Below are 18,345 nucleotides of genomic sequence, written 5' to 3' on the forward strand. Positions count from 1 at the left end.
ATTATATAATGGGATACAACACATTAATAAAAGAAAGAACAAAAACCATATGATACTCTCGGGGCACCTGGGTGGCTCAGTGGGTTAAGCCACTGCCTTCGGCTCAGGTCATGATCTCGGGGTCCTGGGATCGAGTCCCGTATCGGGCTCTCTGCTCAGCGGGGAGCCTGCTTCCCTGTCTCTCTCTCTGCCTGCCTCTCCGTCTACTTGTGATTTCTCTCTGTCAAATAAATAAATAAAATCGTTAAAAAAAAAGAAAAAAAAGAACCATATGATACTCTCAATAGATGCTGAAAAAGCATTTGGCAAAGTACAGCATCCCTTCCTGATCAAAACTCTTCAAAGTGTAGGGATAGAGGGCACATACCTCAATATTATTAAAGCCATCTATGAAAAATCCACCACAAATATCATTCTCAATGGAGAAAAATTGAAAGCTTTTCCACTAATGTCAGGAACACGGCAGGGATGTCCATTATCATCACTGCTATTCAACACAGTACTAGAAGTCCTAGCCTCAGCAATCAAACAACAAAAGGAAATTAAAGGCATCCAAATCGGCAAAGAAGAAGTCAAATTATCACTCTTGGCAGATGACATGATACTATATGTGGAAAACCCAAAAGACTCCACTCCAAATCTGCTAGAACTTGTACAAGAATTCAGTAAAGTGTCAGGATATAAAATCAATGCACAGAAATCAGCTGCATTTCTCTACACCAACAAGACAGAAGAAAGAGAAATTAGGGAGTCAATCCCATTTACAACTGTACCCAAAACTATAAGGTACCTAGGAATAAAGCTAACCAAAGAGGCCAAGAATCTATACTCAGAAAACTATAAAGTACTCATGAAAGAAATTGAGGAAGACGTGAAGAAATGGAAAAAATGTTCCATGCTCCTGGATTGGAAGAATAAATATTGTGAAAATGTCTATGCTACCTAAAGCAATCTACACATTTAATGCAATTCCTATCAAAATACCATCCATTTTTTTCAAAGAAATGAAAGAAATAATCCTAAAATTTATATGGAACCAGAAAAGACCTCGAATAGCCAAAGGAATATTGAAAAAGAAAGCCAAAGTTGGTGGCATCACAATTCCGGACTTCAAAACAGTTAACAAAACCAAAAGACAACCGACAGAATGGGAGAAGATATGTGCAAGCGATTATCAGATAAAGGGCTAGTGTCCAAAATCTATAAAGAATTTAGCAAGCTCAACACCCAAAGAACAAATAATCCAATCAAGAAATGGGCAGAAGACATGAACAGACACTTCTGCAAAGAAGACATCCAGATGGCCAAAAGACACATGAAAAAGTGCTCCATATCACTCGGCATCAGGAAAATACAAATCAAAACCACAATGAGATATCACCTCACACCAGTCAGAGTGAATAAAATTAACAAGTCAGGAAATGACAGATGCTGGCGAGGATGTGGAGAAAGGGGAACCTCCTACATTGTTGGTGGGAATGCAAGCTGGTGCAGCCACTCTGGAAAACAGCATGGAGGTTCCTCAAAAAGTTGAAAACAGAGCTTCCCTATGTCCCAGCAATTGCACTACTGGGTATTTACCCTGAAGATACATACGTAGTGATCCGAAGGGGCACATGCACCTGCATGTTTATAGCAGCAATGTCCACAATAGCCAAACTATGGAAAGAACCTAGATGTCCATCAACAGATGAACAGATAAAGAAGATGTGGTATATATACACAATGGAATACTATGCAGCCATCGAAAGAAATGAAATCTTGCCTTTTGTGACGACATGGATGAAACTAGAGGGTATCATGCTTAGCGAAGTAAGTCAATTGGAGAAAGACAACTATCATATGATCTTTCTGATATGAGGAAGTGGAGATGCAACATGGGGTGTTAAGGGGGTAGGAGAAGAATGAAGGAAACAAGATGGGATTGGGAGGGAGACAAACCATAAATGACTCTTAATCTCACAAAACAAACTGAGGGTTCCTGGGGGGAGGGGGGTTGGGAGAAGGGGGGTGGGGTTATGGACATTGGGGAGGGTATGTGCTATGGTGAGTGCTGTGAAGTGTGTAAACCTGGCAATTCACAGACCTGTACCCCTGGGGATAAAAATATATTATATGTTTATAAAAAATAAAAAAATAAATCATAAAAAATCTGAATAAAAAGAAGATTTTGCTGTGGGTTTTACATAGATGGATTTTATGAAGTTGAGAAATGTTCCCTCTATCCCTATACTTTGAAGAGTTTTAATCAGGAAAGGATGCTATATTTTGTCAAATGCTTTTTCTGCATCAATTTAGAGGACCATGTGGTTCTTCTCTCTTATTGATTTGTTCTATTACATTGATTGACCAGTGGCATTTTTCAAAGTGCTACAACAAACAATCCTAAAATCTGTATGGAGCCAAAAAAGACTCCGAAAAGCTAAGGAAATGCTGAAAAAGAAAAACAGTTGGGGGGCATCACATTGCCTGATTTCAAGCTTTATTACAAAGTTCTGATCACCAAGATGGCATGGTACTGGCACAAAAACAGATACATAGACCAATGGAACAGAGTAGAGAGCCCAGATATGGATCCTCAACTTTATAGTCAAATTATCTTTGACAAAACAGGAAAAAATATCCAGTGGAAAAAAGACAGTCTCTTCAATATAGGGTGCTGGGAAAACTGGACAGCTATGTGTAGAAGAATGAAACTCAACCATTCTCTTACACCAAACACAAAGATAAACTTAAAATGGCTGAAAGACCTCAATGTGACACAGGAATCCATCAAATCCTGGAGGAGAACATAGCCAGAAACTGGCCACAGCAACATCGTTCAAGACACGTCTCCAAAGGCAAAGGAAACAAAAGTGAAAATAACTTTTGGGACTTCATCAAGATAAGAAGCTTCCGCACAGCAAAGGAAAGAGTCAACAAAATAAAGAGGTAACCCTTAGAATGGGAGAGAATATTCGCAAATGACACTACAAAGAGCTGATATCCAAGATCTATAAAGAACTTCTCGAACTCAACACCCCCCAAAATAGAAAACCATGTCAAAAAATCGTCAGAAGACACCGTCACTTCTCCAATGAAGACATACAAATAGTTAGCAGACACATGAAAAAATGTTCATCATCATTAGCCATCAGGGAAAATAAAATCAAAACCACATTGAGATACCAGTTTACAGCAGTTAGAATGGCAAAGATTAACAAGGCAGAAAACAACAAATGTTGGAGAGGATGTGGAGAAACAGGAACCCTCTTACACTGTTGGTAGGAATGAAAGCTGGCCCAACTACTTTGGAACACAGTATGGAGATTCCTCAAAAAATTAAAAACAGGGGACGCCTGGGTGGCTCAGTTGGTTGGACGACTGCCTTCAGCTCAGGTCATGATCCTGGAGTCCCGGGATCGAGTCCTGCATCGGGCTCCCAGCTCCACGGGGAGCCTGCTTCTCTCTCTGACCTTCTCCTCGTTCATGCTCTCTCTCACTGTCTCTCTCTCAAATAAATAAATAAGATCTTTAATAAAATAAAATCTATTAAAAAAAAATTAAAAACAGACTACCCTATGACCCAGCAATTGCAATATGGGTATTTACCCCAAAGATACAGATGTAGTGAAAAAAAGGGCCATATGTACTCCAATGTTCATAGCTGCAATGTCTATAATAGCCAAACTGTGGAAAGAGCTGAGATGTCCTTCAACAGATAAATGGATAAAAAAGATGTGGTCCATATATAAGATGGAATACTACTCAGACATCAGAAAGGATGAATACCCAACTTTTGCATCAACATGGATGGGATTGGTGGAGATTATGCTGAGTGAAATAAGTCAAGCAGAGAAAGTCAATTATCATATGGTTTCACTTACATGTGGTACATAAGGAATAACATGGAGGATATTAGGAGAAGGAAAGGAAGAGTGAATTGTGGGAAATCGGAGCAGGAGACGAACTATGAGATACTCTGGACTCTGAGAAACAAACAGGGTTTCGGAGGGGAAGGGGGTGGGGGTTGGTTGAGTCTGGTGGTGGGTATTATGGAGGGCACGTATTGCATGGAGCACTCGGTGTGCTGCATAAACAATGAATGCTGGAACACTGAAAAGAAAGAAAATAAAATAAATGGAAAAAGACCCTAATGATGTATTTTATGGTGACTAACATAATACAATAAAAAAAATAAAGTTCATATAAAACAAACAAATAAATGTATAAAATAGCTAGGAAAACATTTAAAAGGAAAAACTATAAGGGAGGAATCGCTGTTTCAGACATCAATACCTACTATGAGGCCCCTGTATCAAATTGCATAGTATTGATAAGTGAACAAAGAGACTAGAAGAATAGACTATAAAACCTAGAAACAAATCCAAACACATATGGAAATTTAGTACAGGACAAAGGTGGCACCTTGGGTCACTGGGGGATGGTCTTGTAAATAAATGATGCTAACACAACTGGGAAGCCATTTGGGAAAAAATAAAATTGGGCTCATATTTCACACCATACATTTAGGGATCTGATTATAAAACACGAAACCACACACATGCCAGGAAACAATATAGGTGAATTCCTCTTTTAACCTTGATGTAAGAAAAAGCTTACCATGACTAAAAATCCACAGGCAATAAAAAGACTGATAAATTTGACTACATAAAAATTTTAAAAAATTTTATATGGCAAAAGATACTATAAAGAAAATTAAAGGAAAACTGAAAAAACTGGGAGAAAATCTGCAACACAATCATATCATACACTGAATGTATCTCAACTGAAGAGACAATGTTAATAACTAAAGTCTAACTTTATTCAAACATAGGCAATAACAACTACATTATTTAATGATTAACAGTGATTTTAACACATATCTCAATTTAAAAATGTTAAAATGTTAAAAAAACGAGTCCACAAAACATTCTTCTTTCCTTCTGGAGGTTTTATGATACACTATAATCATTAACCAATCTTTTACTATTAAACTTAAATGGCCAATTGACACAAACAGTTCTGAGACTGTTCTTTCACCACTGATTAACACTGGGGTGGCAGGTATTGGGGATAATATTCATTTAGCCTTCCGAGTTTTCTGTGTGGATTTGGTGACCTTGCCAACTCCAGCTGCCTTCTTGTCCAAAAAAATGAAAGAATATCTTAAGTGACTATACAGACTTACTGAAAATGAGAAATTTCCTTGAGATCTTGTTTTATCTAAGTAATGTGTGTACATTTTATACCCTATTTCACAATTATATATCTATGTTTGTTTACCTATAAAATGATTTTTAGAGCTACTTCTAGATGCACCATATTCATCTTATGGTTTCTCATATATTCTTTTTTACTAAATTTTAATTTTCTTTTTTACTTTCTTAAGGATTTATTTATTTGTGGGGGGAAGAGAGAGGATGAGCAGGGAGACAGGCAGAGGGAAAGGTAGAAAGAGGTGGAGGGAAAAGCAGACTCCCCACTGAGCATGGAGTTGACTCAGGGCCTGATTCCAGAACCCCGAATTCATGATCCAAGCCGGAGTCAGATGCATAACCAACTGAGCCACCCAGGCACTCTGGCTTCTCAGGTTTTCTTGCATGTATCATGTATGCCACTGTTGCCAGGGATATAAGGCCCTCAGTTTGATAAGCCATTAAAAAAACAATAAAAAAACTTTAAAACAATTCAATGATATGGCAAAATTTTCATTATAGAACATTAACTGAAAAAGAAGTACAGAAACCACACATATGGCTGTTTTTTGGTTCCAAATAAGATGTAAGAAGATGTAATTTTTCTAACGTAACAATTTTAAAAGGTTAGGTAAACTGAAAAGCTGTACTTATAAAAAGTCATGGAAGTAAAAAGGACTGAGTGAACTAAATCAGAGAGCTATTCAGAGAACAGGTTCTCAAAAAAAATTTAAAAAGAGAGAGAGAGAGAGAGAACAAGCTCTCTCCTGATGCTTTCTTACCTAGGGGTATTTGTTAATTCTGTGTAAACGCTAAAGATTAAGAGTGGCTCAAATAAAATGATGACACTGGGAAAAATAAAATCAGCAAAACTTTTGGAGGTTGTCTGAGATTGGCTCAACAACTGAAAAATTTCAAAAGTCCCAAATACAAAGTGCTATTTTCCCACATGGTTTAATTTCTGAATTCAGAGGCCGTGTGGGAAATCATAGTTTTTAAAAGAACACATAGGAATCTGTTATCTTGCAATATTTGAGAGAGACAGCCCTGCTTGAGGAAGGGGGCCTACCTCAAACAATAAATCTCAGCATAAACACATTTGCCAAAATTTGGAAGCAGTGTGAGACCGGATGCTAGAGAAAAAAGCTCAAAGCAGAAACAATCAGATTAGGTCTTCATCAGTCTTTCAAGGCAGGCAGGCAGAGACCCATAGGCTCACAAGCAACAGCTTAAGAAGCTTTCCCCAGATATGTAGGAAAGCAGAGGTATAACTAGAGCTACAACACGGCACCAACCTAGCTTACTTCCTCATTGTCCTGAGGTGATCAGCTCCTCAATCAGTATCTCAGGGAGGATCAGGAGTGCCCTCTCTTGGGGGAAAAAAACACTGACTTCAGTCTTCATTCTTCTTTATACACAATGTGCAACATACCATAAAAAAATTATGAGATATATCTCTTCCTTTTCTTTTAGTGAATAGTTCAGTTTTAAGACCATAGGTAAGGCTGAATGAAGCAGGTGTCTATAGGAGTGGAAGGGTAAAGAAGAGGAGAGAAGTCATGGTATAGAGCAAGGTATTAGAGACTAACCAGGATGATGAGGGTGACCACTGGGAGTGGCAGCAGCCTAATGTGAGGTGTCAGGGCTCATGCGGGATAAGGAAGATGTACAGACAAAAGATGGTCTGGGACAAAGTATCAGAGTCCAAGTGGAATGAAGAAGATATCCTTAAAAGGATTGGAAAGAGGGGTGCCTGCCTGGTTCCATCGGTTAAGGACTTGCCTTCCACTCAGGAATCCCTGCTCAGAGGGGAGCTGCTTCTCCCTCTCCCTCTGCTGCTCTCCCCACTTGTGCTCTCTTGTGCTCTCTGTCAAATAAATAAATAAATAAAATCTTAAAGAAAAAAATAAAAGGTTGGCAAGGTATTGGATGTTGAAGCCTAAGCTGAGGAAGGCATTCCCATGGGAAAGTAAACCATCTCAGAGTGTCAGCGATCACGAGGTATGATATCATCCTCTAGGAAAGTGGTCTGAGCAAATTCTCAGAACTTCAGTATGATGAGGGCACCCATGCAGGACAGGGGGTGGCAAGAGCAATGAGAGACTGGTTACACACTGGGAGATTGATTAATTAAGTAAATATGAGAAGATAATGAGAGCTAGGCATCTCACTGTCAGAGAAAGAGAGTTACAAATATAGAAAAATTGAATGAATCTTGCGGTATTCAACTGGAAATAGAGGTACTGGCATGAACTTATGGTAAACACAAACACAGCACACAAAGAAAAATGAACATAGATATTTGTGTGTGTGTGTGTGTGTGTGTAAGAGAATCTGGGACGAGTGATAGCCCAACAGCAATGAGCACACCTATTACTCAGATCTTGGTTTCTAAATACCATTCTCTACTAAAATGAACCACTTATCTTTGGAGAAACTGTTTCCATGGCTAGGAAAGGGAAAAGTTCAAGGTGAACTGGAATTCTTGTTATGCCAAAAAGTGTGAAAATTCCCAATTAAGAGCATATATAAAAAAGAGGAGCCAGACTAAAGGGGTCTCACTGGACAAACCTGGAATAATTTGAGTATAAACTTAAATAATGATAACAGTATATTATAATATTAAATAGAATAGGGAACTATGAATCCAAACTGATGTAAATAAAAGCACAAGTTAAAGTTTTGATGACGACAGGATATTTATGTATCCTTAAGTATCTTTCCAACAAAACAGTAATGTATTACAAAGGGACAAAAGTAACGTTACTATGGAGAATTGTGGCACATGACACCCTAACCAACTGATCAAAATAAACATCAGTAATGGGGCAAATGGAAAGTATGTGCTATCAGATAAATAAGGATACAGTATCACTTCTACATCCCTCAACAGATGCATAACGTAAACATAATCAGGAGGAAACATCAGACAAAATCCCAATGATTGGTCTGTGTGATTCTAAACTGAATGCTTTTGTTATAAAAGACCCTCTAGGGCAACACATGGGTGGCTTAATCAGTTGAGCCTCTGACTCTTGGTTTCAGCTCAGGTCATGATCTCAGGATCCTGGGATGGAGCCCTGAGTTGGTCTCTGTGCTCACTGGGAGTCTGCTTGTCTCCCTCGCTCTCTGCCCCTCCCCACTCTATTGTTCTCTAAAACAGAATGAATAAGCGCTGCCTCTAGCTCTCTGAGCTCCAGCCCAAGGAAAAGGGGGTAAGTAAGGAGGTTTCTGTACTATGGCTTGTACAAATCAGATTGCCTGCAAATCGACCAATGGTAAAGCAAGGAGGAACCAACTGGCTATAAAAGCTGCTCCCAAGAGTGCGCCCTCTACTGGAGGGGTGAAGAAACTTCATCAGTACAGACCTGGTACTGTGGCAATCCATGAAATTAGACGTTATCAGAAGTCCACTGAGCTGATCTGCAAATTGCCTTTCCAGCGTCTGGTGTGTGTAATCGTTCAGGACTTCAAAACACATCTGTGGTTCCAGAGTGCAGCTAGTGGTGCTTTGTAGGGGGCAAGTGGGGCCTATCTGGCGGGCCTCTTTGAAGACACCATCCTGTGTGCTATCCATGCTAAATGTGTCATGGTCATGCGGGAAGACCTCCAGCTAGCACACCACACACATGCAGAATGTGCTTAAGAATCCACTATGATGGAAAACATGTCATTCTTTAAAAAAAAAAAAAATTACCTTCTTCTTGTTATTGGTAGTTCTGAACGTTAGATATATTTTTGCATAGGGTCAAAAGGTAACTACGTATATGATTGCAAACGGAAAAATAGGGGACAGAAATGAGGTATCGGTGGTTTTTCCATTTTCAATTGTGTGTCAATGTTTAATATAAATGCAGGGACATAAAGCATTAATGCAAGTCAAAATGTTTCAGTAAAACATTCTGTTTCATAAAGTTTCAGTTCAACTTTATAACAATTATAAATAAATCTGTTACATTTTTCTGGATAATGCAAGCATTTGGATTTTTTAAAAACAAGTAGATTTCTTTTTGACAGCAACTAAATGGTGTTTGTAGCATTTTTATCATAGATCATTCGTTATACTTTTCTGAGTTGTCCCACATGCAAGTACATGTAGTGTTTAATGTTGTCTGTCTTCTGTGCTATTCCTATAAGTTTGCTATTAAAGCATATGAAACTATCAAAAATAGAATGAATAAATCTTAAAAAAAAAAAAAGACCCTCAATGGCCAACTGGCAAAATTTAAGTAATATATCAAGATTAGATGATGGTAATAACATTCCGATCGTGACAGTTGTATTGTGGTTATATAGCAGAATGTCCTTGTTTGTATAGGGGTGATAGGGCATAATGTTGGCAAAATACTCTTCTAGTTCAAGGTTTAAGGTTCAAACACACTCTTGTTTGTATACATTTAGATTGTTTCAAAATAAAAAATTATTGAAATATGGAGACAAGTGGGAAATTGTGATCCATAAACAATAAAGAAGAGCCAAAAGCAGCAGTCTCAAAGATGATTCTAGTATTTATTTATTTTTTAAAGATTATTTATTTATTTATTTGACAGCAAGAGAGAGAGAGGGACAGCAAGAGAGCAAACACAAGCAGGGGGAGTGGGAGAGGAAGAAGGGGCTTCTCATTGAGCAGGGAGCCTGATGTGGGGTTCGATCCCAAGACTTTGGGATCATGACCTGAGCTGTAGGCAGATGCTTAACAATGGAGCCACACAGGTGCCCCAGATGCAGCTATTTAAGTTAAGAAAAAGAACTCTAAAATAATTATTGCAAATACATGAAAAAAAAAGATGAAAAATTTCAACATAAAAAGGGATTAGGTAAAGTTTATCAAATGGTCATTCTAAAACCGAAAATTATAATGTTTTTAATTAAGAACTCAGTGTAATTAAGAATTTAACAGCAGAAGATAAGATTGTTAAAGGCAAAGATGGGTCAACAAAAATTATCCAAACTGGAGCACTTAGAGAACTAAGAAGCAAAATAAAACAATAAAAATAAAAGAGAATATATGATTTTTGGAATACATGCCAAATGGTCCAAAATATGAGAAACTATACTTCCAGATAAGAGAAAAGAATGGAGCAGAATATCTGAAGACATCACAGTGAAAAATTTTGCAAAATCAAGAAAAGGTATGTCAAAAGGTTCAGTGGACCTCAAGCAGAGTTAAATAACGGCACCTACTCAGTCACTGCTAGAAAATGATATATATTGGGAAAATCTTAATTGTTGTCAGACCAAAAGACACATCAGCAGGGTAAGAACAGTAAGAGTTACAGCTAACTTCTAAGAAGAAAATATGAGAGCTAGCAGAATATGGAATGACAGCTCTGAAGGGCAGAAAGAAGAAAGTGGCCAACATAGAATTCTCTAACAAGCAAAATTATCTTTTTTTTTTTTTAAGATTTTATTTATTTGTCAGAGAGAGAGAGGGAGAGAGAACGAGCACAGGCAGACAGAATGGCAGACAGAGGCAGAGGGAGAAGCAGGCTCCCTGCCGAGCAAGGAGCACGATGTGGGACTTGATCCCAGGACGCTGGGATCATGACCTGAGCTGAAGGCAGCTGCTTAACCAACTGAGCCACCCAGGCGTCCTGCAAAATTATCTTTTTAAACAATAAGTGAAATAGACATATTCAGAGAACTAAAGCTGAGGTTACCTATCATTAGAAGTCAATATTAGAAAAAATACTAAAGTAAGTTCTGCAGGCAAAAGAAAAATGATATCAGTTGAAATCAGGAAAGTGAAAGAAGGAATGAAAAAAAATCAAAAAGAAGTAATGAAAAAGCATCATTTATGTGCACAAAGATAAAAGATTTGACTGTTCGATGCCAAAACTGTATCCTGTGACATACGTAGCAAATACAGAAGTAAAAATATATCACAATTATAGCAACATGAGCAGAAAAAAAAAACAGCATTGTACTGTTTTAAGATTTTTACATAGTTCACAAGGAGGCAAAAGCATTAATTTAAGGCAGACTGTAAAAAGATACTATTTTGTCATTCCTAGCACAACCACTAAAAGAATGATCATAAAAGGAATAGCAAATGCCCATTAAACAAGGCAAAATGAAATCATAAAAACATACTTAAAAATGCAGAAAAATTTGAGAATGGAAAAGCAGAGAAACATAAAGCAGGTGAAACAGAAAACAAAGATGGCAAATTAAATGGAGTAATACCACTAATGACATTAAATGTAAATAAACTTTGCCATTAAAAGATAAAGATCTGAATAAAAACCAAGACCTACATGCTATTTACAAGAAACACACTTTAAATATACAGACATAGTGTTAATGAACTGAATTATGTTCCCTTCAAATTTGTTAAGTTGAAGCCCTTATCCCCAGTGTAACTGTATTTGGAGGCAGGGCCTTTATGGTGGTAATTAAGGTTAAATGAGGTTATAGAAGCATGGCCTTGATCCAACAGGGCTGTTGTCCTATTAGAAGCAGAGGAGACACCAGAGACCTCTCTGTGAGCACACAGACGAAAGGCCATGTGAGGACAAATGTGAGGACACAGCTTTCTGCAAGCCACTACTAGAGGTCACACTAGAAACCAACCCTGTCAGACCTCTACTCTACAAGCCTCCAGAGAAACTATGCTTCCAGATATCTCTATCTCTCTGTCAAATAAATAAATAAAATCTTAAAAAAAAATTTAAAGGACAGAAAAAATATGTAAGGCAAATACTATCCAAAAAAACCTGATATAACTACATAACATTGAACAAAGTATATTTTAAGACACTAAAAACTAATAGAATTTAAAATAGCTACTTCTAACTGATAAAAGGGTCAATTCAACAAGTTCTTAAATTTTTATCTAATAACATAGTTTGAAGGTTTATGAAAAGGAACATAATGAAAAGAAAGAAAATAAATAAATCATAATTGGAAATTTTAAGACAATCTCTCAGTAACTGACACCCCTATTTTACACCACACACAAAAATCAACTCAAAATGGATTAATGACCTGAAACCAGAAAACTACAAAAGAAAACATGGGGGGTAAGCTCCTTGACATCGGTCTTGTCAATATGTTCTACTATTATTTTTGTTGTTGTAAGGACTGATATTTCCATGTTCTTTAATTTTGGAGCTGCAACTAGACATGCTCCCCTCTCCAATTTAATGGTCTTAAATATTTCCTATGGATCAGTAGGATTTTTAACATCACATGATGTTAAAATTTTTTGATTCAATGAGATAAAAAAATCAAGAATAAATGATAGTAGATTATTTTTACCCCTATTTTCATACATTCTATTGTTGTTTCTCTCTCCCTTATTAAAAGATTTTCTTTATTTATTTGACAGAGAGATACAGAGCACAAGTAAGCAGAGCAGCAGGCAGAGGAAGAGGGAGAAGCAGGCTCTCTGCTGAGCAGGGAGCCCAATGCAAGGCTCAATCCTAGGACCCTGGAATCATTACCCAAGCCAAAGGCAGTCACTTAACCAACTAAGCCATCCAGGTGCCCTTGTTGTTTCTCTTCTTTATGTTCCAAGTTCCCTTCTGTTATCATTCCCTTTCTCTTTAAAGTACTTCCACTTAGCCATTCTTTTAGAGTAGATCTGTGGGCAACAAATATTTGCTCTGCATTTTTCTTCATCTGAGAATGTCTTTTTTTCACCTTTATTCCTAAAAGATATTTTCATTGGGTATAGAATTCTGAGTTGACAGCTTTTCTTTCAGCACCTGAAAAATGTATTGCCTATTTCTTCTGGCCTCCACGAAAAACCATCTGAATCACTATTTCCCTACAGAAATAACATATTCTTTCCTACTAGCTGCTTTCAATGTTTTCTTCTCTTTAATTTTTGAAAGTTTGATTTTGACATGTTCAGCACAGAATTTTTCAGATTTATCTGTTTGGTTTTGCTTAGCTTCTTTAATCTGTAATGTCACTCCTCAAATTGGGAAGTTTTCTGCATTATTCTTTGAATATTTTTCAGCTTCACAGTGTTTTTCTTCTCTTTCTGGGACTCAGATGACAAAAAAATCCTAAATCTTCTGTAACTGTCTGGAAACTCTGTTGATTTCTGTTCCATCTATCTTCTCTTAGTTTTTTAAATTAGATAATTTCCACTGATAGAACTTCAATTCATGGATTCTTTTCTCTGTCATCTCCATTATGGTATTGAGCCCATTCAGTGAATTTTTATTTCAGTTATTGTCTCTTCAGGTCTACAATTTTCATTTAGTTCTTTTTTATATCTCTATTCCTTTGCTTAGGAATAAATTTAACAAAAGACGTGTAAGACTTATACACTAGAAACTACAAGACATCACTGAAAGAAATTAAACAAGCCCTAAGTAAATGAAAAGACATTCCATGGATGAGATGACTTAATATTTTAAAATGGCACTACTCCCCAAATTGATCTACAGATTCAATGCAATCCCTATACAAATCTCAGCTGCTTTTTGTTTTGCGGAAATAAGTAAGCTGATTCTAAAATTCACTGCAAATCCAAGGGCCCAGAATAGCGAAAACCACCTTGAAAGAAAAGAATAAAGTCAGAGAGCTTACACTTCTCAGTTTCAAAACATACTACAAAGCCATAGTAATCAAGAACCAAGAAAATCAGAACTTGAATGAGCAAAGGCAATGAATATACACCAAACACCAAGGTGACTCAGATGTTAGAATTATCTGACAAGGATTTTAAAGTAGTAGTCATAAAATATTTCAATGAGCACTCTTGAAATACATGAGAAAAGCAGAAAACCTCAGCAAAGGAATAAATCTAACAAAAGAAGTGTACTGGCATAAGGATAGACATATCAACCAAGGGAAGAGAACTGAAAATCTAGAAATTAATCTTCATATTTATGGTCTGATAACTTTTGGAAAGGGTGCTAAAACAATTCAATGCGGGGAAAGGAATGGTTTTTTCAACCAATGACAATGAAACAAGTGGAGATCCACATGTAAAAGAGTAAAGGTGGACCTCTACCTCACATCATACGCAACTCAAAATTAATCAAAAACGTAAATGTAAGAGATAACACTATGTAAAACTCTTAGAAGAAAAAGGCTTAATCAGTATGATCTCTGATTAAACAAGTTTCTTTTTTTTTTTTTAAAGATTTTATTTATTATTTGACGAACAGATCACAAGTAGGCAGAGAGGCAGGCAGAGAGAGAGAGGAGGAAGCAGGCTCCCTGCTGAGCAGAGAGCCCGATTCAGGGCTTGCTCCCAGGACCCTGGGATCATGACCTGAGCTGAAGGCAGAGGCTTTAACCCACTGAGCCACCCAGGCACCCTGATTAAACAAGTTCCTTAAAATGACATCAAAAACACAAAAGAAAAACTAGATATACTGTGCTTCATCAAAATTGAAACTTTTTGTGTTTCAAAGGATACTATTATGCCAGTAAAAAGACAATCCAGTGAATGGAAGAACATATTTGCAAATCATGTACCTGATAAGGGGCTTCTTTCATAATATATAATAAATCTCACAACTCAATAATAAAGAGACAACCAAATTCTTAAAATAGGGACTTTTTTTTTTTACTTTTTTCCATATGGATTTTTAAATTTAAATTCAATTAGCCAACATATACTACATCATTTTCAGATATAGTATTCAACGATTCATCAGTTGCATATAACACCCACACCCAGTGATCATCACATCTTGTGCTCTCCTTAATGCCCATCACCCAGTTACCCCATCTCCCCACACAACCTCCCTTTCCACAATGCTCAGTTTGTTTCCCAGAGTCCATAGACTCTCATGGTTTATCCCCCTCTCTGATTTTTTTTCTCATTCAGTTTTCCCTCCCTTCCTCTAGACATAGTTAATATTAATCTGCTCTAGCTGTTTGAGGTATAGAGACCACCTATAGAAACTAACCTAGTTCCTTTTCTTCGGGGGGGGGGTCCCTCTGAATGATGGCTAGAGAATTTAGGGAGATTAAAAGAAAACTGCCAGAAACAAAATAAAAGGTCTGATTCAGTCAGTTACTTCATTTATCCTACTTCTAATACCATCACCTAAGAAAGGTCCCCAACCTACTCCCTTTGTACTCACACCCTTCAGGCTTCTGTTATGACTTATTTTCCCTTTGAGGTTACCACTGTTGGTCCTTTCAAAGCAATTTCACCCAGATTAATATCTCAGAAGAGAGGATGGAAACAAGAGACACAAATGATGATTCACCTCAAAAGGGCTGGCCTTGAGTCCATGATATCCCTCAACAGATTTTGTTTCTAAAAAAACCTTATTGTGCTTTCTGTGGCCTTTTTTTCACCCAATTAAAAAAAAAAAGTGGGCATAGGATCTGAAAAGACATTTACCTTTCAAAGACCATACAAAAGTGGTGAAAAAGCTGAGGAAAAGATCCTCAACGTCTTTAATAATTAGGACAATGATAAAACCACAGTGAAATATGCTAAAATGGCTATGCTGACAAGGATGTGGAAAAACTGGAACTCCCACGCATTGCTGGTGGGACTGTAAAACGGGGTGGTCTCTCTTAAAACCATAAGTCGTTCCTCAGAAAGTTAAACACAGAGTTACCGTACGATCCAGCAATTCTACCAAGTATATACCCAAGAGAAATGAAAACATATGTCTGTACGCCCATGTAAAATGTTTGTAGCCACTTTATGCATAATAGTCAATATTCATTAAACTGAAGAGCAAAAACTAAAAAAACTCTATGTCCATCAACAGGAGAATAAATTGTGGTATACGCATGTACATGATAAAAAAATTATACTGCAATAAAGAGCAAATGACGCATGTAACAAGATGTATGTATGTTATGTGGAGCATGTGTTATATTGAGCATAGTAAACCTGATCCAAAATAATATATATCTTACAAATATTTGAATTAAAAGAAGAGGCAGAATTAGTTGATGGCAATAAAAGTCAGAATAATAGTTCCCTCAGAGTGGGAGTGGGAGGATTGTTATTGATAGGAAGTTACTTAAGGAAAGAAACCCACTAGTGGTGTGTGTGTATATTAAGCTGTGTCCTTAAGAATTTTGTACTGTATGTATCTCTCTAAATGTATTTTATATGTCAATTCTTTTAAATAATAAAGAAAAGCTAGTGTAATACTTGCCAAGTATATATTTTTATAATTTCTATTTTTATTTATTTTATTAATTTTTTAAAGTAATCTCTACACCCAACATGTGGCTCGAACTCATGACCCCAAGATCAAGAGTTGCATGTTCTACCACTGAGCCAGCCAGGTGCCCCAAACCAAATAGCTTTAAAATATATTATATATGAGTAAGCAGAGAAAATAAAGATGAGAATAAAATGTACTCAAACTTTACAGTGGAGTGGTTAAGAGTTTGGGCTTTCTTTAGAGTCAGAATGACATGTTCAAATCTAAACTATGTCATTTATTAGTTCTAGGACTTCCCAATCTCCTGTTTCTTCACCAGTCAAATGCAGGTAACAATATACCTACATTACAGGACTGATGCAATGACTAAAAGAGACAAAACACATAAAATGACAAACAAAAACAAAAAACTGTTTTACAGTTTAACCCTCCCCCAACCCACACACATAACAGAATTACTGATAGTTTAACTTACTGCTTTATACTTCTCTCATGACTTTGTTTCTTTGTTTTCTGTCTTTTTTCAGGTAATGAAGAACTCTGAATTCAGATCTAGAAAGTTTAGAATTTGTTTTATGTGCAATGCAGTTATAGAGAGTTTGAGGGTCAGTGACATAATGAACAGCAGTATCGAGAAGTCTCTTTGGCAGTAAAATTCTTGGTGGACTTGGGGAGAGGGAGTAGACTTGGTCAGGAGCAGCGAGACAGCTTGAGGTGGAGAGGCTACTGTCCTTAATTTAAGCCCCACAACACCCTATGAAATCTACACTTGTCATTACTGCTATACTTCTTTAAAAAATACATTTTCTATTTATTTCACAAAACTACATAAGAGGAGATAGAATTTCATACTACGAAGATAGAATTTCTTTCTTTTTTTCAGATTCATTCATTTATTCGTTCATTTCACAGTACCTTTTTTTTTTTTAAACTGGGATGTAACTGACATACAACATTATATTAGTTTCAGGTATACAATATAATGGTTCAATATTTGTATATACTGTGAAATGATCAACAAAATAACTTTAGTTAACATCTTTTTTTTTTCCTTTTTAATTTTTAAAAAAAATTTATTTGACAGAGAGCAAGAGCACAAGCAGGGGGAGTGGCAGAGAGGGAGGGAGAAACAGACGCCCCACTGAACAGGGAGGCCAATGCAGGGCTCGATCCCAGGACCCTGAGATCACGAGCTGAGCCAAAGGCAGTCACTCAACCATCTGAGCAATGCAGGTACCCCCCAAATCTCATGTTTTTGAAATCTTTTACAACATATAGTCACCGAGGCATTCACGGAGAGGGCATGGTGCTCTCTGCCATTACGCAAACCATAAGTTTATGTAATTTATAAATCAACAAGTCTCAAACATTTCAGTACAACTCAAAATATTTTCCACTTGGAACTGCATTAACACCTAGTACACCGTGTAAACACCTAACACCACGGATGCTCCCACTTCTCCCCCCAACCCTGCTGAGTTCCTTAACATTACTTTACAGTAAATCTGAGAAAACCTAGTAATAAATCTTCAGCACTCAAATACTTTCAGTGCGCTTTGGGAGTAGTTTTAATCATTCTCCAGGGCTTCTAAGACTAAAATTGCTCAAGAGGTCTGTGGGGTTGTTTGTGGGTATTTAACCCATATCCTAATTTCAAATATGGTTAAGAACCTAACTTCCAGAGTTGAACTAAAAATCAATACCAAGCAGTGGAAGAGACAAAACTGTGTCCATAATACTGCCAGATAACAAATGAAATCTATAAAGGATCTTCCTTAGAAATAAAATAAAAAGTTCCAATTCCATCAGTCACAGAACATAGAAATTGCAATGCAATAAAAGTACATAGGAGATATATACTGACAGGTAAAAAATGAGAGAAAAACATGGAGCAGACTTTGACATATCTCTAATAATGACTCTGTTTCAGGCTAATGGTAAAAATTAGTCTTCAGATAGTTGATAACATCAGCCTGTCTCTGCTGGGTTAGTACCAAGATCTGTGGCCAAGCAAATACTTCTAATAAAATTGATTTTCCTTTTTGGCAACCAATAGGCCA

General features: G+C 36.9%; 1 protein-coding gene and 1 pseudogene across 4 annotated transcripts in view; one reads left to right on the plus strand and one right to left on the minus strand.

Annotated features, from left to right (window-relative positions):
* The window catches only part of ACBD6 (acyl-CoA binding domain containing 6), a 214,023-nt gene that overhangs the window by 85,816 nt on the left and 109,862 nt on the right, over window positions 1-18,345 (minus strand). The window lies entirely within an intron of this gene.
* On the plus strand, window positions 8,416-8,875 carry LOC122918585 (annotated as a pseudogene).

This window comes from Neovison vison, chromosome 10 (assembly GCF_020171115.1).
Source record: "Neovison vison isolate M4711 chromosome 10, ASM_NN_V1, whole genome shotgun sequence".
Taxonomy (NCBI): Eukaryota; Metazoa; Chordata; class Mammalia; order Carnivora; family Mustelidae; genus Neogale; species Neogale vison.